Source organism: Rhipicephalus sanguineus, chromosome 8 (genome assembly GCF_013339695.2).
Source record: "Rhipicephalus sanguineus isolate Rsan-2018 chromosome 8, BIME_Rsan_1.4, whole genome shotgun sequence".
NCBI classification, from domain to species: Eukaryota; Metazoa; Arthropoda; class Arachnida; order Ixodida; family Ixodidae; genus Rhipicephalus; species Rhipicephalus sanguineus.
Genome location: NC_051183.1, coordinates 6,628,324 through 6,649,913, shown reverse-complemented (window position 1 = coordinate 6,649,913; position 21,590 = coordinate 6,628,324). Strand labels below are relative to the sequence as shown.

The 21,590-nt window shown below is 45.4% G+C and overlaps 1 protein-coding gene across 1 annotated transcript in view; it reads right to left on the bottom strand.

The window, feature by feature from the left end:
* The window catches only part of LOC119401273 (transmembrane protein 229B), a 33,050-nt gene extending 13,201 nt beyond the window's left edge, over positions 1-19,849 (bottom strand). Inside the window, exon 1 of the mRNA XM_037667964.2 lies at positions 19,748-19,849. The gene's annotated coding sequence lies outside the window, so the exon portion shown is untranslated. The remainder of the gene's footprint in view (positions 1-19,747) is intronic.
* Between the last annotated feature and the right edge of the window lie 1,741 nt (positions 19,850-21,590).

Sequence of the window (21,590 nt, the reverse complement as noted above, 5' to 3'; positions counted from 1 at the left end):
GTTTGAAACGTATTTCATTTTATACACAGCTAAAAAATCTACAAACAATATTCGTAGTTCTTAAAACTAAATTGCATGTGAAAGATGATAAAAGCTTTTTCTGTTGAGAGCAAGATAACATTTTTAATTGTTTTTGGAACTACCGTTAGAATCCAGACGGCGCTACCATCGTGTCTAAACTTCGTCCCCATTGGCTCTATGGACATGTCACTCCCTTGCTTCTGCTGTTCGGATGGTTCATTAAGGCCGCTTGACAAAGCGAACCGGTTTCTTTCTCACGCGAAAAAAAAAAAAAAAGGCGGTCACAACGTGTAATTTACCGGTAGGGGACATTCAATCGAATCCGGATTCCCAAACGGCGCAATTTTTCGAAGCGGGTCAGGAATATCTAAGCAGATCTTAATGATATCGACAATGGTTTGAAGAAAATTGTGACGCTGCGTCGCATTTAGAGGACGGGTGGTTTGCTGTGTAGTTATGTTTATGGTTTCGTTTGAAGAAAAAGAAAAGAAAACGAGCTAGTATCGGCGCTGTGTGCGTCTTCCTTCCTTCAGGCTTAGTTTGTTTTGCGCTGTCCACACACGCACAAAGAAAGCTATCTTGCGCAGTAAACCACTCTTATGATAGCGTAATTAAGTTTTCGAAAGGGCTTGACCTCCACTAGACATTCTTGTTAAACCAAGCGTCAAAACTGACATGTTCTTGGGCATTAATGCCTATGCAATGAATTATACTGCTGGGTTCACAGCTTTATTTTTCTCTGACAACCTACGAAAATCTCAAGGGCACATGCCATTTTATGAATGTAAAAACATTTAAAAGATGATGTTACCAAACATTCTTTACGTCAAGCTCAACTGTGACCTAGTTCAAGTGGTTACCGTTCCCATTCATACATTGTACTTCAGGTTTTACAGCAGACTTAGTTTGTGTCAACAGCAACTATACTCGACACACTGTACTGGTGCAACAAGGTTCATCTGATCCCCATATACTAAGCCTTAAAATCCTGCTACGTCATAATAGCTGCTCGTGTGCTATTATGCTACTAATTATTGGAGTAAAAGTAACCAATTAAAGGAGTCATAGCAAATCTTTGCTCTTTCTTACTTCCATGGTGCTTTTTCTGACAAGTTGTGCAAAGCGTGGTAGTTTTGCATCCGTTTCAAGGGAACTTCCTTGCTTCAAATCTAAACACCAAAGTATTTCGTGCTGTTAGTGGCTTACCTGTTATTGTAAAATTAATGCTAATTCCTGTTTGTACTTTTTCAATGCTTGCCAATATCAGTAAAAACGACTGATCGACTTGAATGTAGTTCAAGTTGTTGTTTATGTATTCTTCTATCTCTCTCTGCCACCTTTGTGTTTGTAAACTGTCAGGACATCATAGTGCCATATTTTTCTAACCAGACTGTATTAAAGGGATGGACAACCTCTCAGAACTTCAATTAGACTCATCAGCTCAATTATCTCATTTAACTCAATAAGCTCATTACATGCGGATGTACATTTCTATTTCTTCACTGAAGTCACTTTTGGTGCCTCACGGGGCAAAGTAGTGAGGCATAATATGATGGTGATCATGTGACCTTTTTACTGGTGCACACAGTTAATGGTCACTATATCAGTGTTGAAATACAGTACACTTTTTTTTTAAATTGTAATCTTTTCTAATCTAAAATGTGCTCATACACCTTCATTTGTACTGAGCAGAACAGTGGTGCCGCCTTCATATGACATATGATCCAATGCTTATGAACGGCAGCATATGGCCTCTGCGATTAGCTCCGGCAATGGGCTTATCGAGGAGGCTGCAGCATGAAAGTTAGCTGAGGGACTAGCAGCACCAGTAGAGAAGTTGGAGAAGTAGCACGAGCGCCTGGCCCTCGGTGGTGAAGGGATTTCACGTGACGACGAGCATTGGAAAAACTGATTCTACCGGCTTTATATATATATATATATATATATATATATATATATATATGACATGTTTCATAAACGTTTCCAACTAACTTATTTGCCGTTTGAACGAGGTACAGTGCATCTGATTCCAAATCATTGCAGTTTCCCACTGACAAATGCATGGAATTAATTTGGTGGTGTGGCCATGTTAGGTGTTCTCTTGTTCTGCTCTCTGTTTGTCTGGGAGATTTAGGTGTATGTTAAGAACCCCAGGTGGTCGAAATTTCCGGAGCCCTCCACTACAGCGTCGTCCCTCATAATCATAACATGGTTTTGCGATGTCAAACCCCAGCATATTTTTTTTAGATAGCGTTGTGTGATAGATTTTTTTCTGTGTATTTTTCTGTTTGTGCTATGTGACAGTCGCTTGTGCTGCGCCCCCTCTTTGTGCGCATATCTGGAAGCATATATATTTTGGTGATGTGAGAAAAATAAACTAGTTGAAAGTCTGGCGCCCTATCCTGTCTTCTCTTTTTTCCTTGCTTGTCTCAGTTGCGCCACAAATATTTGATTAAACCCAGCATAGCAAATGTTTGTCTGGGACACATCTTGCGAACATGACCGCGCTGCTGGCACTGGTAGCATTTTGCCAAGTGGAACTGGCATGTCCTGGAGTCGTGCCCCGTTTTTCCACACCTGAAACATGGTGAAACATGGTCTAGTCACCCGTTGTGCATTTATGTTTCTCAACACGTGTTACACCTTCCTCTAATTCAGGTGAAGGCCTCATCATCTTCATGTTTTCTTCTACCATTTTTGACGACGTACTAAGTTATTTTGCAAGCCGCAAACTATCCGGTCCCGCAGCATCTTATCCAGTGAACTGCTGACGTTGCAGGTATCTGCCAATTGCCAAATGGCTACAGGAATATCTCTGACTGCCTCTCCTGGCATCTGGTTGCGTGAGAAAAATTTGTAGGATTGGGCTATTTCATTCTGGCTGGGCGAAAAGTGCTGCTGCAGTATGTCAAGTGCTTCTTCGTATGATTGCCTGTTCACCTTTGTTGGCGTGCAACGTCCACTCACGACGGCCACGATGTACAGCATACACTGTAACCATCAATATCCTCTTCACAGTAGTAATCGTTTAGTCAAGTCAGGCATAGATCACATTGGCCCAAGCAATGAGACACTAGTAGCCCAAACCACAGTCGATCACACCCACTGCAAATGCAACCGAAGGGGTTAGCTGTAAAGATGTGATGGAAATGTGCGGCCCTGTGGTGATATGCCAAAGGTACCTGCAATGCAGCCACAGTTGCTGCTCGCTAAGCTTGTTTGCGTTCTTTTGCCATTGGAGCTTCCTCACGCACTGCCGTGAGTTCTGCATCCTTTGCAGCCTTCGCTCTCCTTTCATTGGGCTGCATTGCTTAGCTGAAGCATTTGAGACGTTCACCTCAATGAAGTGAACGACGCAGAAGCGTATGCAACCACGATGTGACGAAGGTCAGAGAGCTTAATCAGCCGGAATGGACATGTCCTGAACTAAACCTTATTGCAAATGTTTTCTTCTTGTTGTATCGAAGTGATCAGCTTGTAATGTGCAGTCTTGGGTGGTTAGCCGCGGTCCATAGTTGAAGCTATAGACCGCATGAGGTCACTGCTCGCTGCAGCGGCCGTGTTTGCGAAAGGAGTGAGCTGCTGGCTAGGAGAGCCAAAGTAGGGGCTAGTTGAAGTAACAACTGCGACAGTTCGCGCTCGTCCTGTGTATACCTGTGCATTCTTTTCATGCGTCCTTCTTTGTGTTTGAGCAGCGCACTGCAAGTGTCGAGCTGTGACAGTTGTTAGTTTGCACTCGCCTTGTGCGTTTTCTTTTCCAGCGTCCTTTGAGCTTGAGCAGCGCACAGGAAGTTTCTATCTGCTTGCCGTTCTTCACGTGACATTACAATTTCTTGCTATCGCATTCATTGCTTTGCCCTTGAGGTGACACTGTGATTTTTTTTCTATTGTTGTGTTCTGCTTGCACAATTGTACTCAAGTTTTACAATTTCTGAGTTTCTCGCACACTGCTGTGTTTGAAGAAACCTACAATCAGAATAACTGAACAGACCTGCAAATTAGAGCAGGTAGCGCAAAAATACGAAGACACAAATGAGGAACATATACACGAGATGAGTGCTATCTGCATGTATGTTCCTCACTTGTGTCTTCGTATTTTAGGGGCGAAGCTCCTTAAAGGGACACTAAAGGCAAATAACAATTTATGTCAGAGTGAAAGCTCAATGTATGACAAGGTCTAAAACGGCAATATTATCAACACCAGTGCCCTACTTACCAAAAATTTAGCTAAATGTATCACATGATGAACGCCACGAGTGGGACATTTTCGAAGTGATCCCGATGACGTATGGAAGTCTGCCTACAATAAATCACTAGTAATCAAACTAGCAGCAATAAAAAAAGAACCTTCCGTGCATCAAAAGACGTAATAAAATGCTGTTTGTTCGTTTCTGTTTGATTCATGGAAAAAAGAACCTCTGTGGCGTTGCCATGGGGAACGGCGCGCGTGGTTCACAGGTTCTGTTTTCGCCGAACTGCACTTTGCCTGGTGCCCTGCTTCGTTTAGGTGGTAGTTTAGGTATCGCGTACTGCCGCGTGTGTTTTGCGCGCTCGTGAAAGTCGCTCTGACAGAAAGTTTGACAAAATGCCGAATGCATGTGATGTTGCCGGATGCCCGAATGGTGCACAACACCAGTGCTGCAGCATGGAAACTGATGTGTCTTTTCACTGGGTGCCACGGAATGAACCCTTACGCTCGAAGTGGCTCAGTGTCATGCCGTAGTGCCAGTGTGCTAAACAGTCAAAAACTCTGCGTGTGTGCTGACTGCACTTTCGTACTGAGGATTACGAGACCAACCGCAACTTGGTCAAGGCTTTCAATGTGCCCATCCGAGCAAGTCTTTGCCGCAGCGTCGTCGGCGACTAGTATCGGCGGCCGCGCAGTAAAGGCGGGCAACGTTGGGCACGGCAGCAGTGACGTATGAAAGTCTGATTTCAGGCGGGTGATTTGAAGTGCGCTAACGTGATGTGGACCACTAAAACGTGATTTTATTTCAAAATAAGCACTTCTTTGGCATAAAAGTAGCACTACGAGGTTTCTGGACCGCTATTTCAACAATCAACGTCGACTTAATATTTGCCTTTAGTGTCCCTTAAAGACCTAGCGTTGTCCGCCGTCAGCGTCCATCATGGTATCACGAAACCAAAACTAAAACTGAAAAAAAAATAAATACATGAGAGAGCGCATCGAAAAATCGAAAAAAACAACAACACATCTGTGAAAAAAAAATACACGAGGGTGCACCGAAAACTGAACAAAAATCGAAACTGATTAAAAAAAAAACATCTGTGAAAAAAAAATACACGAGAGGGCGCTGCGGTGCACGCCCTCTCACAACAGAGAACACGCTGCAATAAAGCTATCTAATGGAACCATCGTCATGACAGTATACCTGCTTCCGAATCTCTCCCGAGGCAACGTAGAAAAGTACATCGATCTAGCAATGAGCGATTATAAAACAAAGTACAAGAACAACCCCTTCGTGCTAGTCGGTGACTTTAACGTTGACATCACCGACGACTGGCTTGTGTAGTATATGTCTCGATACGCTCTACGATGCATTTGTATGACTGTAAACAGCCAACAACCATCAGTGAGATGTGCATAGACCTTGTCTTTGCCAACTCCAGATGGATCCAATTGAAGAACCACTGGCTCTACATTTCAAGGATCATAAAGCGGTGATAATGAAAGGAAGACGGAATCCAGCACTCAACACGACATACGAATTATGACCAATAAAATGTATATACTCTACACACCTGTTGTCACTCATTTACATGGTGAAGAGTGGGCAATATCACGGGAGATTCAAGGTTACTGAACAATCCAAGCTTCGCCCCACTCTTCATCATTCACTTCGTGGATATGCGTGGATGTTTTTGTGCTACCTGCTCTAATATGCATTCTTACAAACTCGCCCAGATTTCTGTTCTTGTAAGACCTACAAAGTCCCATGCTACTTTCACTAATTAAACTGCACACCAAACCAGCAACCAACTGGTGTGTGATGTATTTATTGACTTCACTTCCATACGGTACAGGAGTCATTTCTGTACATTTCTGTATGGAGTTTTCTCATGTGCCATGCGGCACAGCAGTCTGTGCCAAAAGCTTAAGACACAGGGTAAGGCAAAATTTAAAAAATAATCACCTTTTTTTCCCTCGCAATCCGAAAAGTGTATACCTTTGTCCATATTCATGTTTATCTTAAAAAGTCTTCATTGTGGCTGAAAAGCAGATTTTCCGAAAGCAAGTAGTGAGTGAACATGCATCCCAGGATAAGCCCCTCATATGCAATCCATGCTTACAGTCCATTTATTACAAAAAAGCTTCGTGTACCAAAGCCAAAATGGTTGTCTAGAGTCAGCTGTTTATAAGAAATTATCGGGTAACTTCTAAGGCAGTCCGGAGACGCTGTGCACCTATTTATTCGCACTTTTTCTTCGAAGCGCGTCTGTGCATACACTTTCAGCTCCTAGGGTCATTGGTCATTGTCGTGTCTGTCAATAAGTTGAGATGCTGAAGGTAAAGAAGGCTTTAAAGGAGTACTGACACGATTTTGAAGTGCAGCAAAACGGACGTTTTTGGTTTCCTTGGCATGTAGTGTTAACGCTCTCCCCACAGCGCATCCGCGAAACACGTATAAATATTTAAGTTTGATTTTAAAGTTTTCATCTCCCAGCATCTGCAAGGCAGCTTCACCGCATGGAGAGCCCTATGACGTTTCAAGTCAGCTCACTTGGTTTGCGAAATCTGGGTTCTGCATGCAGCCTAAATCACAGAAATCGCTGTCGGATGCACTGGACGACGGTTCACTCATCACGAACCACGTTCGACTGACAGCAAAGGACAGCAGGTGAATATTTCATGGGTTGCAGTCTGTCCGTGACGTCACGGGCAGACTTGACACGTCACTATGAAGCCGCCCTCTCGAAACCAAAACCGAAACTGCTGGTTAAAAGAAGCGGTATTAAAAATATATGTAATGCATCCCCAGGCACCACGACACTCTTTTTAGGGTTCTCGACATCCGTGCTTTCATTTAGAGCAACAACCCGAAAAATTTTAAAATTCATGTCAGTACTCCTTAAGTCTAAATTTCATGGCAAGCAATGCAGTTATCTTGTAAATGTGAATAAATACCAACGATATGCTGAAGTAGAGCACTGCACGGGCCGATTTTTCCGGCCCGGTCCCAGCCCGGCCCGAAAACGCCATGCTCCGGCCCGCCCGAGCCCGGCCCGGTGTTCTTAAATGTGGCCCGTACCCGGCCCAGGCCCGAAAGGTTTGGGCCCGGCCCGGCCCGTTTGAGCTAGTTATGCCTTGAGCATAAAGGAGGCACTGTCCAACCATCGGTTATTGTGAAGATACCTGCCGCACACAAGATATTTTCTAGAGATTGTTTTAGGAACTTCTTTCAGTGTCACGACTTTTACTGGTACTGTGTATACTTTCGGTTAATTACGCCCGTAACACTCTTGCGAAATAATTGCAGGGAAATATAAAATATAATTGGAGACATAGCTGGCTGTTTCATGTACGCACGCAGTGCTAACCACGCAATCTTATTTTTGCATTTCAAAGAACGACTACAAAATATAATACCTCCATAAACTGAAAAAAAAAAAAACATGGCAGACATTTTTAGTTTAAGTTCTACATCAATTGCATACGAGCTAGGGCTGTTGAGTAAAAGTAGCAAGTCTGCAAACTTCATCTATTGCACAATGCAATGAAAAAAAAAAAAACGTGCTCTATCTGCTTCTGGTAGGAATACACCATGCTGGGCAGCGTTACATAAATTAAAGCTGTCGTGTTGACTCCTCGGCAGGCAACTGCACCCAACTTACACTACGTTTTCGTGTTCAAAACAAGAACGTTCTTTGTCCCACCCTTTTTCCCCGAGTCACCGCCACCGCAGTGCCATATATCTGTCAAAGCGAGGAACACCCGTTGGCGAGCGAGCCACCGTCTTCGCTGTTCCCTGAAGATGGCTGTCTTGTCGTCTTCGTGTGACCGCCTTCGATCTTTGAAAATGTTACGCCTTAAAGCAAGACCGGACTAAGGGCTTCCAAAACAACTGTCTATTAGAGCGCCGAAGTGAACCAGCCGGCGGCCTCTTTAGCGCTCCCCGTCGAACGTGATGTGTCGGGTGCCCGGAGCGTGATTATACAGATACGTATGAGACCCGGGCCTAATACGGGCCTGGCTCAGGCCCGAGCCCGACCCAAGCCCGTACATCACGGGCCCGATCCAACAATCCCTTACCCGGCCGGCCCGGGCTTTCGGGCCGGGCCCGTGCAGTGCTCTATGCTGAAGTGCCACTTGCTGAACGAGCAAGCTCTTCATCGTCAAATCTCTCAGCCTTTCGGGGCAAATCGCCTGCAGTGTGACAACGGGTATGCTCTAATGCATGGGTTCTCAAACTGGGTTTCAGGAAGGACATCTTAAGGTTCTGCGAGCGGCCAGAACAAATGCAACCCGCTCCTGTTTGACCTGCATTAGCAACTAATTTATTTCTTTAGACAAGCGAATTTGTGTTGCATACTGCATTTAACGAAACCGTCGCACGCCCAATGCGCACATTGGGTGTCTGCAGGTAGCGAGACCCACATGGTAGCAGCACTAAAGACTCTTCGTCTAATGAGCGCCACAAAACTTGCACGATTTGCAGACGCATGGTGACAGAATGTGCGGAGCGCTGTTAATTCATGCTCGTGAGCGTTCAAACCAGTTCAAACGACGTTAACGGGCACCTCGGCGCTTCGTTCGTGGCTCATGGTGTGTTGGCATGGCATGGTGTGTTCACATGGCATAGTTTTCACACATGGTGATTTGCCACTGATCCATGTTGGTTTTGTAATCAAAACGTGCAACGAGCGCTTTAATACGCGTAAGAGGCGTCGCTTCATGGGCCACATGAGCATTCAGGCATTTACAACCGACGTATCGGTCGACGGCTGTTTCACTGTGTGACTGGCATGCCTCCTTTTATGTTTTGCAAAAAATAAAACAGGCCTCTGTACGCCCGGCGCTTCGTTTGCGTGAACACATTGCTTACGCTGCACGGTGCCTGAAGCATGTAGTGTATGGTCGGCAGACGTTTTACGTGACTCGTGGAGCGGCACAGGGGCTAATTGCAAGTCTATGTATTATCAGGAGTTCTACATTAATGGCGATGGCCTTCGATATTAAAGAAAGGAGAACAGGCCAACAGGGACAGTGTTAATACTGTGGTTGCGTGCGTACCCCCCCCCCCCCCACCCACCACCAATTTCGTTTGTCTTCATGCTCAAGAAAAGGTTAAGAGATTCCGCGGCACTCTGGAAGAGCCACTGGGGTTCCCCAAGGCCAGAAAGTTTGAGAACCCCTGGTCTAATGGATGTGAATATTATTTGTGATGCAATTAGACAGAATCACGCCTGCAAACTGTGCTGTGAAAGCATTGAGCCAATTGGAATTGCATCACAGACTGCTTTCATTTAATAATGGCAGTATCGCACATGCCAAAATTCTGAAATTATTAGGGTGGAAGGCCTGGCCAAAATGCAGTCAATTTGCCGACAAAAGTTGACCATAACCTACGACACATTGCGGATAAAGCTCCACAACCGCTCACAAAAGGAGCAAGGCAAGCAAGACGGCAGGCTCGAGAGTGAAGAAATGACTTTGGCAATGATTACCAAGCTCGCAGCTACTAAATAAAAATGTTGAATGGTGTTTGTGGCAGAAGATGTTCGCTTTTCAGCTGCTTTCTTACTTTAACTATCATTATTACAAAATAACCAGTTAAATATTTTTTCTTGTATTTTGCATAAGGATACAAACTATTCTACTGCAGCAGAATTAAATTATGCACTTTACAGTTTGTGTTATAAATTTTGAAAGATTCAAATTAACCCAAAGTTTAGGTCTTAGTGGTAAAAATTCACCAAATTGTATTATTAGTCAGATTTTAATGAACCTGGTAGAGTTAAAAGAGCGCAAAATTTGGAAGAAAAATGACGTTTGTATTATGTCAACATTCCTTTTAGTTACTAAGAATGCGGTTCCTCAGTATGGTAAAAAATGCATGGGACGTATAGGGCTTACCCCGTGCCCTCCTTAAAGGAGTACTGACACGAATTTTAAAAATTTTCGGATTGTTGCTCTAAATAAATATACTGGTGTCGAGAAACCTAAAACGAGTATTGTGGTGCCTGGGAATGCATCGTATATATTTTAATTACCGCTACCTTAAAAAGACACTTTCGGTTTCGATATCAAGGGGGCGGCTTCTCAGTGACGTTTTATATCAGTATGACGTCACGGGGATACAGACACTCGCGACGTACTAGCAGCAAATCCGTCATCTGCTCGTGGTGCACATAAACAATGATGAGTGAACTGTCGTCCAGTGACCCTGACAGTGTCTGCGATTTAGGCTGCATGCAGGACGCAGAACTCGCAAACTCGGGGGAACTGTCTTGACTCGTCGGGATAATGTCCATTGCAGTGGGGCTGGCTTGCAGATGCTCAGCGACGAAAACTTCAATGTCAAATTAAAATATTTTATACGTGTTCTCCGACACCGGTGTGTGGACAGCGTTGACATTGCATACCAAGGAAACGGAAAATGTCCCTTTTGCGATGTCTCAAAATCGTGTCAGTACTCCTTTAAAGGGATATGGAACAGAACATTCACCACCGAGATTTTCAGCCCAATTGAAAGCTTGGGTGCTGAAATTGGTTGCCACAACCTCGTTTTCAGGCAGAAACTAGTGGAAAGTAATGAATTTAAGGCTTGTTTCACAAACTGCCATGTCTAGCGGCCGCGCTGTGAACTAGAAGTGACGTGTAACTTACCGGAAACTGGCTTCTCAACCAGGCTCCTGGGTGGGGGCACATCTCGGTGCCTTTGTGGAAAAGGCTGAAGGGATGTAAAGGAGACATGGAGAAGGGGAAGTAGCACGACAGGAAAGCGCACACCAACTGCCTGTCTCTACTGCTGCTGCGTCCACCACCAGCGCACACTGCCGTCGAAGAGCTGTTCCACACGTACTGGTGTGCAGCTGCCACATGCTCACAATCCTCCAAAGACTAGCCATCTGTTCAAAAGATGTACGAAATAAAATATGTTTATCAGAACAGTTCACTATTCAGAGTAACATTTCATTGATTTTGTTAATTTTTTCATATTTATGTTCAGTATCCCTTTCAAGTTGTATATTGTGAACAGTAAGCAGATGCAGATGAAATGCAAGTCTTCTATGTTATAATTCTAACATGAAAACTTTATCATTATGTACCATTATGTAATCACGCTGTCACACAGCATGGTTCTGACTATTCAATCAGATTTTTCACGATAAGCTAGGGATAAATAAAGACAAATATATCGAACCCATGAACCCACAAATAACACAGTCCGTACCATAGCAAGAAGGTGTGAGAATTTTCAAGCAGGGCAACTGCTTTTCAAAAACCGTTCTTTTCCCGAACAGCACACTGTGGGAATGTCCTGCCTGATGAGGCTGTTATGCAGAAGTGTTCCTTCATTCATGAATGCAATAGCGAAGCTTCCAGCCATCCTTTGAACATAAAACTTTTTTCCAGATATCCCATGTTTTCACCACTGTGTGCACCTGACTCACATTTGTCTCTGCTGTGATGAGCACTTAGTTTGATTATCTATGAAGACCTGCTCAATGTGTTGTATTTCTTGTCTTCATCTGTATTTTACTGGCCATGGAAGTTCATTACAAATAAAGATCACTGAGGGTGCAAAGAGCATATGCAGTGGCCACAGGCACAGGCTTGCTGAATTGCTACCATACCAGCAAATAAGCCGGATGTCCGGGTCTGATCTCTTTCATCGGAAGCATCATCAACACCCTGACTACGCCCGAAGGCTTCTTCTATATTTCGCTAATCGACTTGGTCCTGTGTCAGGCGCAGCCCCATTATCCATGCAAACTTCTTAATATCAACTGTTAACCTTACTTTCTGCCTCCCCGTCATTATAAGCATAACCTCCTACTAATAACACAAGAGTGCAATCTGGGCATTAAGGCTGGTGTTCACTTTGTGCACACACAATTTGGTAATTGAGGACCTAAGGTATGACATGGCAATTCTACTTTCTACAACATTACAATGCTTCTACGAAAAGTTTTGCAACAGTTTTGAAGATCCAGGGGAGTACTGCCAGCGCACATGGTTATCCTGTAATGCTAAGGCAATGTCTAGAAAATGTACTACACAACTCTGAGGCCTTTGTTCGGAAAATTTCAACCCTCCTCTATTTTCTCGGAATGGTTGCTCACTAAAAGGGCACAGTGTGCCTTTCCGGTTGCATTTTCATTGCCTGGTTCTTTTTTCTTGCCTGTGCCTGCATGCCTCACCTTCTTTCGTGTTGAATCTCAGTCAAATAGCTCAATTTTCTGAGGTGATGTGCATGCATTTTAACATAAAAACAAATGCAATGAATGTAAACGTGGGGCACTTTGGTAGGAGAGTGCAGGTAATCTGCTGCAGCCCTATCTATCCCCACAGTAACGAAAAAAAGCCGAGTTGGCAATGGCGTGGAAACTCTGTTCAAATAAACCAGACGTAGACCAGCTAATGATTTCAATCTCAAGAAGGCAGGGTGTGCTGCACGAAGAAAGATCACGGGGAAAGCAGGGCTTGAGAGGAGGGCAGCATGTAGCTCACTAATGAATAAGGCTCGGCCATACACTAACTTCACGTGAGTGGAGTAACACGGTAATGCAGCCGGCAGTGGCAGTGCACCGCTTTTGCCTGTGACTGAAGCTTAGTACCTCAGCTATCGTTCGTGCATTGTTGGGCAGCAATAGGTAGTTGAACTTCTTGTCCAGAAGTACTTTAAAAATATGAAGCAGTTATTGCATATAAACTATTGTGTTAAAAAGAAATACACTGCAAACCATATGTAATAAGATTTCAATGATGTACTACCTGCATAGCTTCCAGTGCTGCCTAGTATGTAAGCAGTAGACTATAGTAGTTCTAAGTTACCACACAGCCATAATGGCTCACTACATTTTATTACAGTATTGCAAGCAGGCAACTTTGGCAGGCAAGCAGGCAAGTTTCTGTGACGACGAACACTCCTTTGTGCCGGCAAATAGATGTTAGGAAGCTGTATGAAATTAGGTTTGCTTTCTTTTATTATTTTATTTTCAGCCCGCCTGAACTACGTAAGCAGCATTTTGTGGTTGCATACGACACCTCTCACCCCTTATGCTAAATATATCCTTTGCTGTCTCTGGAAGCAAGAAACGCCCGAGTTTACAAACACTGCTGGCACTGGCTGTTCTTCGCACAGCTGTACCCGTCACAATCAAACATGCTTTTTCGGTAGGACACTGGTGTTACGGCGAATGCACCAAGCAACAAAATTGAGGAGTCCCCTACTAGACAGACCTTTCTTACGACGTAAAGCGCAACAGATCGCAGCATCACCATGCTCGCGCAGAATTACGAGGTGACAAAAGCAAAGTATAAGAACACGTTAAGAAAATGCAGTCACGAAATTAACGTTATATATGGGGACGAGCGCAGAGGGGATATAAGACTGATGGGAAATAACACCGCTACTTTGCGTAGCAACCGAACACAAGAACAAAACAAAAATATTTGGGCCTCCGTAACAGCGCGAGCAGGAAATGTAGGCTTATTGTCGCTTAATTACTAAACACTTTCACATACCTTTGCACCACGCATCGTACTGTTGGGCTGAGTCCACGATCGATGGTTCACATTCTTCGCCGCCCTGTCTGCCACAGGCTTCATTTTTTTTCACGGCCACGAAGAACTCTTCTTTCACTTGATCCGGCATCCCACGTACGCGATATGCGCGAGCAAAGCAGTGGGCCGTGCAGGCTCGCGCGCGATTACTTACATATGCAGCCACTTTGGCGTAATGCTTACACCGCGTATATGTTTACACAGCGCGGCGTATATCATCACACAACACCAGAGAAGACAACACAGCAGCACAGCCAGACGAGACCTTCAAAGCTTCAAATGTACCAGTACCCCGCCGCCATCACAGCGCGCAGAAAAAATCGGCGTACGAAACAGCGGCGCGGTCGGGCGCCGCTGGCGCCCACCGCCGTTCCGCCGTTGCTATGGTATGACATCAGAGCGTCCTATGGTGAAAGCAGCCAATCCGCGTGCAGGCCCGGTTGCTAGCTCTGTATCCACTAGATCCTCAATATGCGCTTCCCGGGCGCGAGTTTGTAATATGCAGAGCGCTCAACGCACGGCAACGGCAGCGGCGCGCTATTGGCTGCGCGCACACAGGGACGCCGCTGCGGACTCCGCCTAGCAACGGCCGCCACGACGAGACGACGCGCTCTCCTCCTCGGGGTGCCTTTCGCGGGAATTTTAAACGGTGAACGCGGCCGCCGGGCCCCGTTGAATTTTCGTCACCGCTTGTGAACTGCTACTGCTCTCGCGTTGACCCAAGACGCCGTCGTCGCCGTAGGGTTCGACGTGCTTTGTGCATTTTGTTTTGTTATAACGGTGAACACGTTCGCTCATGAACATTTGTGTTGTCGCCACTGTCTTTTGTGCCTTGGCGCTGCAGCAAGATGCGATCGGCCGTTGTGTTCTACTGTGCGTTTACGCTTTTTTTTTCTTTTTTTTAACAGTGAACACGCTCGCCCTTGAATATCTGTGCTGTCTGCTGTGTCTTTTGAGCCCTCGCGTGTTGTCGCAAGACATAATCGTTGTTGTGTTGGACTGATTGCTTTTGTTTATTTTTTAACGCTGAACACACTTTCACGTGAATATGTGTGTTGTCGCCAGTGTTTTTTGTGATCTCCCGTTGTCGCAAGACGTGATCGCCGTGGGTTCGCGTGTGCCGTTGTGTTTTTTTTTTATTATTTTTTTTTTTCGCGGCTGTTCTTGCCAACGCCTTTCGCAGCCCTGCAACGCCGGTGTTGTACGGCTATGACCACGGAAAACAGCGCATGTGAGACGTCGGCGCCGCACGATCGAATGCGTTGAAGACAATGACAGTTCATCGCCTGACGTTGACGTGGTTCGGGCGAACATCACTGATGAACAAGACGCCTGCAGCTGTGTAGAATATTACGGCTTGAAGACAAACACATCGTGGGTTGTAGACTTCGTGAAGTCAACAGCAAGGTGTGAAAGGTAATACAAAAATGGTGTTTCGTAACTTCAAAAATAACTTGCGGCACCTGCGTGGCAATTTAACTTCATGCTTTGGGGATAATGTCCAATAATGAGCCGTCCTCAATTAGGTCGTATTATGTGTGCTCGTTCTACTGCCCTAATTGAATTTTGTGTGTATTTCTTTTTAGTAAATTTGCAATGTCAATCTGGCTCCCAATCTCTGGCCGATGCAACCTTGGGTCCTTGCTCGTTATTGTTTGTAATTTAACTATATTCTGTCAGTCCAGGTGCTGGCAATTCTTTCCAAATGAGCTTCAGTCAATCCTTCTAAGGGGCTATGCATGCCCAGGTGCGTTAATCTCTCTATGCTGGTGCTTTCGGGCAGCCTAGGGCCTGCTTAAAAGCTTTCCTTACGAACATACTGATTTTGTCCTTTTCTGTTTTGTTCCATTTAAGCCTAAGAATACTAGCCTCCTTCATCCTGTGATACTTGTTTGTGATTCTCCTGATCAGCCAGTGACCTCAGTGACCTTAGACTCTATTTTTATAAAAGTATTGCTGTTAGTTCGCTTCGACTCAATGTTGAGTACAAGGACCCTAACTTGTTCAATGATGGGGATGCCCCCCACGTTTTTCGCGCAAGTCTGTATCTCCTCGCACTCTCTCTCTTTGATGTATATCTTGGGCCACCTGCAGTTAAGTATGGGTCTATAAAGGAGTTCTGATTTCTCTGGTGAAAATTAAAGCCTAGAGCCTGTGAGGTAGACTTCCACTTTATCTACCACTTTCTGTAATCTTTGTTCCATTTACCCATCACTGCCTTGCGAGATCCATATGGCAACATCATCCGTGTATACGGAGCGATTGATTCCTTCGATGTTTTCACGTTTTTGTGACAATCCTGTCATAATGAGATTAAGAGCATGAGCGATATCATGGAGCCCTGAGGTGTAACTAAACTGTCCATGCTCCTCACCAGGGGCGTCGCCAGGGGGGGGAGGGGTTGGGGGGTTCAACCCTGCCCCCCCGAAATTTTTCAGTTTTGCTTGCGTATGTATGCACGCGCACATACAAACGCACGCACGAACATACATAAAGTATGGTTGAATCCCCCCGAAAAGAATTTCTGGCTACGCCCCTGCTCCTCACCTCAGACTCGAGTTATCCCATGTTGGATGTAACCTTCCTATTCGTTAAGAAGTATCGGATGTACTTGTATGATCTTTCTCTGAGGTTTAAGTTGGTGACCTAAGTGAGTATGGCCAAATGTGCAGGTTTGTGGAATACTTTCGTGGCGAAACCGTAATGTAGCTCTGGTTCACATTGCGTTCTGATTGCTCTGATTATTTTCCCATCTTATGGTACCTACGCCATAAGATAGGAGAATAACTAGAACACAATTACGTATGTGGCTGCGGCACTTTTTCGATTTTGTTTCGCCAGCCGCTTACGCCACGTATAAGGGGGGCGAAGTGCACACATAATACGACCTAATTGAGACGGCTCATCATTGGACATTATCCCCAAAGCATGAAGTTAAATTACCACGGAAGGTGCCGCAAGTTATTTTTGAAGTTATGAAACACCATTTTTGTATTACCTTTCACACCTTGCTGTTGACTTCACGAAGTCTACAACCCACGATGTGTTTGTCTTCAAGCCGTAATATTCTACACAGCTGCAGGCGTCCTGTTCGTCAGTGATGTTCACCGAACCACGTCAACGTCAGGCGATGAACTGTCATTGTCTTCAACGCATTCGATCGCGCGGCGCGCCGACGTCTCACATGCGCTGTTTTCCGTGGTCATAGCCGTACAACACCGGCGTTGCAGGGCTGCGAAATGCGTTGGCAAGAACAGCCGCGAAAAAAAATAATAAAAAAAACACACAACGCACACTCGAACCCACGGCGATAACGTCTTGCGACAACGGGAGATCACAAAAAACACTGGCGACAACACATATATTCACGTGAAAGCGTGTTCAGCGTTAAAAAAATAAACAAAAGCAATCAGTCCAACACAACAACGATTATGTCTTGCGACAACACGCGAGGGCTCAAAAGACACAGCAGACAGCACAGATATTCAAGGGCGAGCGTGTTCACTGTTAAAGAAAGAAAAAAAGCGTAAACGCACAGTAGAACACAACGGCCGATCGCATCTTGCTGCAGCGCCAAGGCACAAAAGACAGTGGCGACAACACAAATGTTCATGAGCGAACGTGTTCACCGTTATAACAAAACAAAATGCACAAAGCACAGTCGAACCCTACGGCGACGACGGCGTCTTCGGTCAACGCGAGAGCAGTAGCAGTTCACAAGCGGCGACGAAAATTCCACGGGGCCCGGCGGCCGCGTTCACCGTTTAAAATTCCCGCGAAAGGCACCCCGAGAAGGAGAGCGCGCCGTCTCGTCCACTGATCTGAGGTCAGTGGTCTCGTCGTGGCGGCCGTTGCTAGGCGGAGTCGGCAGCGGCGTCCCTGTGTGCGCGCAGCCAATAGCGCGCCGCTGCCGTTGCCATGCGTTGAGCGCTCTGCATATTACAAACTCGCTTCCCGGGCACCCTCCAGTGATGCTGGAAAAATAGCGATGATTACTGCAACGCCAGGCAGAACCTTCCTTTTCATTCAAACTGCGCGCCGGTGGTATTACATCGTGCGTGACGTTTCTGAGCAGGTCACGTGACCCCCGAGATGTCCAGGCGCGAATAGACTCTCTCTCCCGCACAAAGGCCTGGTGGTGTCGTTACGAACCCGTCCCGACTAGTGTTACACGGACGCGTTTTACAAAATGACGCTTCCTCGAAGCCAAATGACACCCTTTCGCGCGCATTCGACGTCGTCGCCTGGCGACGGTTGGTCGCACGAAGAGAGAGCTGGAATCATCCGAGGGAAGTCCTCGGACGCAGGAAAACCTTGATTTCTGCCCCGAGCGACTCGCTATCGTCAAGGCTGCGTGCGTCACGGACAGGAGTATACACCTCCGTGGATTACAGCACCGCAGGCTGAACACTCACTCTCCGCGTTCGTCGTGCGCGCCAACAAAACACGCTCGTCGTTGATACGGACAATACACGTCCATCCGCCCAGTGAGAAGCACTGCGGGAAATTTGTGGTCGTAACTGCAATTTGCAAACAAGTATAGTATAAGCGATAGCATGAACAATGTAATTGTTCGTATAACCAATGTCTTTATTTTGTATTTGGATCTATTTGTATTTTCGATAGCATAAGCAATAACATAAGCAATGTATTTGTTGTATTTGTGTGTATTTGTCTTTTTTTAGAAGCAATGCATTCCATCTTGCTTGTTTTGTTGCCTACATTTGCACCACAAAATATTGCACTACTACCCTGCTAAAATATCTTTGGGGATTGCCAGTACAAAATAAATAAATAAATAAATAAATAAATAAATAAATAAATAAATAAATGCTGAGATATAGTGGCCTGAGGCATTTAAACATTGTATGAGTTCTGGCGCAAATGTTTTTTTTTTTCTTTCTCAGCTTTTTATCTGTTTAATGTTAAGAGACAACACCTCACACTTACTTGTATTTTTTTATAGGTCGGGATATGAAGAGCATACCGCATTAAATTCGGCCGCAGTGTTCCAACTCATGCGCTCATCGATCGGCTGTGTGTGCTCGTGCCCTGATTGCCAATAGACGTCTGCGTGTGAATCGCAATATTCGACAAAGCACTTTCTCTGATAGGTTCTTTATTGACGCATTCTTTATTGGTTTCTTTATTTATTTTCGAAGGTTCTAGGTTCGCTCTCTATCGGCAGTGGTCATCCACTGTAATTCGTTTCCATTATGTATTAATTGCTACACTAAAGCTAAAATTAAAATCAATGTCCCTATGCATTTTTTCGCTTCATTGACTGTTGCCTTCATTAAGCTGTGTCTAACAAAAAGAAAAGAAAGAAAACGAGCCCTTGATCCATTGCCCTGCTTCCATTCCCTGTTCGAGTATCCCTCAAGGTCAGATATCTGACTGGCAACCTTTTCATAGTAACAGCCAGCCTTTGATATCTCTTTCACTGTCGCCATCTGCTGCTTTTACGGCCCATTGTTGGGTTTTTAAATCAGCCTGGGAAACCCAGCTTTCGCAGTGGTCGGTCCATTCCATGTTTCGTTGTTAAGTTGGGAATGTTCACGTCAAAGCTCGCGCTAGTCGGTTCCGTATAATTTAACGTATATGCGCGACTTCTTAAACGAATACGAAAAACCAAGCGACACTGACGAGGGAAGGCGCCGAAAATGCGGATAGGTGGACTAGTTGCGTGCATACTTTCAATCGTGAAAATGAAAACACGGGCACAAACAATAGCCGTGCATTTTGTCCATTTTATATTTTTTGTTGTCGTTCACCTGCTTTCTTTTCTCGGGTACGTGTGCGATTTTGGCTTTTTTTTTTTTTTTTTGTGCGGATCGAGCGAGAGCGACAACGGTGGCATCCAGGCAAATGAGGAAGTGCGCAAATAGTTGAAAAAGACAACGACAGAAATAGGATACCGCGACATATGCGACCGCAGGCTTCGATAAAAAACCGCTTCTGTCGGAAGCTTACCTTGTCGCATTCCCTGTGAGCGGCGTTCGCAGTTTCCAGGGGACCGCGGTGCAGCGTCGCGCCAGCTGTGCAGCGAGCGGGAAGTGCGGCGGCGGCGGCGGAGCTCTCGATACGTGTGCTGCCTCTTTCCGATTATTGTCCTCGATGCAATCGGATCACGTGCCTCGTCCGCTCCCGTTTCGCTCTCCCCGGGAGCGCGTGCTTCGTGTAATACGCGGCAGAGCCTGCGCTATGGCGGGCCCTTCCCGAAAGAATCGCACATCATTTACTACGCATACACTGCGGACCTCATTGCGGACCAGGACGAATGTTTCGGCAACTAAGACGCTTTATTTCTGAGAAATCCGTATGGACTTCCTTATGGCTTCGTGCTACAAACAGGTGGTTGTCTATTTTCCGGATGGATGGATGGATGCTATGAGCGTCCCCTTTATAACGGGGCGGTGACATGTCTGCCACCAGGCTCGAAAAAAAAAAAAAAGAAGCTTCCTTGTTTCATGTTGGCCTAATACCTTATCTACCTTGATTAAATCTATGTTATTATACCAAAAAAATATAAATTGACGGTCCATCTCTCTGCCTCTTAAGGCAGAATGACCTTATTTTCCCCCCATTATTTATTTTTGTTCTTTATCTCTACTTTTCTGCCACCAATACTCTAACCGTCTCTTACTTATTTCTATCGCGGACGTGTTCAGCTTTCCATTGTTGTCCCTAAAACCCAAGGCTTCATGTAGACTCGTGCCCACACGTATACCTGGGTGAATATCGCCACATCAATCAGTACATGTTCCATCGTTTCCTTAGTTCCCCCGCAGCATGTACATTGTTCTTCTTCGTTACTAAATCTCGCTTTATAACTACGCGTTCTAAGGCAGCCCGACCTTGCTTCAAACAGTAAAGCGCTTCCCCTTGAATTATCATAAAACCTTTCCCTCCTTATTTCGTTTTTTCCTTTTCGGTAGTTACTCAGAGCCGGCTTCTTTTCCATCGCTGTCATCCAATAAGTCCTCTCCGCCTCTCTGACCTTCCGCTTAATGCTCCTTGTTGCCATATCGCCCGCACTGCCAGCCGTATATTTACTGGTGAGCCTCCTAGTTCTTTTTCTCCACTGCGTGTCAACGCTTTTTCTATACAAATACCTGAAAACCTTCTCTGCCCATCTACTCTCCTTCATTTTCCTCAGCCTCTCTTCGAATCTCATTTTGCTCTGCGCTTCCCTCACTTCAAAGCCTGTCCATCCCATATCACCCTTTACCGCCTCATTTGTCGTCTTCCCGTGAGCGCCCAACGCCAGGCGGCCCACAGTCCTTTGATTTACATCCATTCCTGATTGCACCTCTGACTTCATGCACACCACTGAGTTCCCAAATGTAAGCCCGGAACCATCACACCCTTCCACAGCCCTCGAAGCACCTCGTACCTATTGTATCCCCATAAAGCTCTGTGCTTCATAATTGCAAGCATTCCTCTTTCCCTTTGCTACCGATGCTTTCTCTTGTACCTCCATATATCTATCCCCCTCATTTACCCATACTCTGAGGTACTTGTACTCGCTTACCCTCGGTATTTTTTGGCCCTGTATTAATACCGTATGGTCTCCGTGATCATTGAATACCATCAATCCACATTTTGTTGCACTAAATCCTAGTCCTAGAGCCTCACACTCCCTTCCGCATATATCTGCCAGTCGCTGTATATCATCTTGACTGTCCGCAAATAAGACAATATCATCAGCATAAATAGACCTGGAAGCTTCTGCTCAACCATCGCTCCGACCTGTTTGTGTGACAAATTAAATCCAATGTTGCTACCTTCTAGCGCTTTTTCCATCCTCGCCATG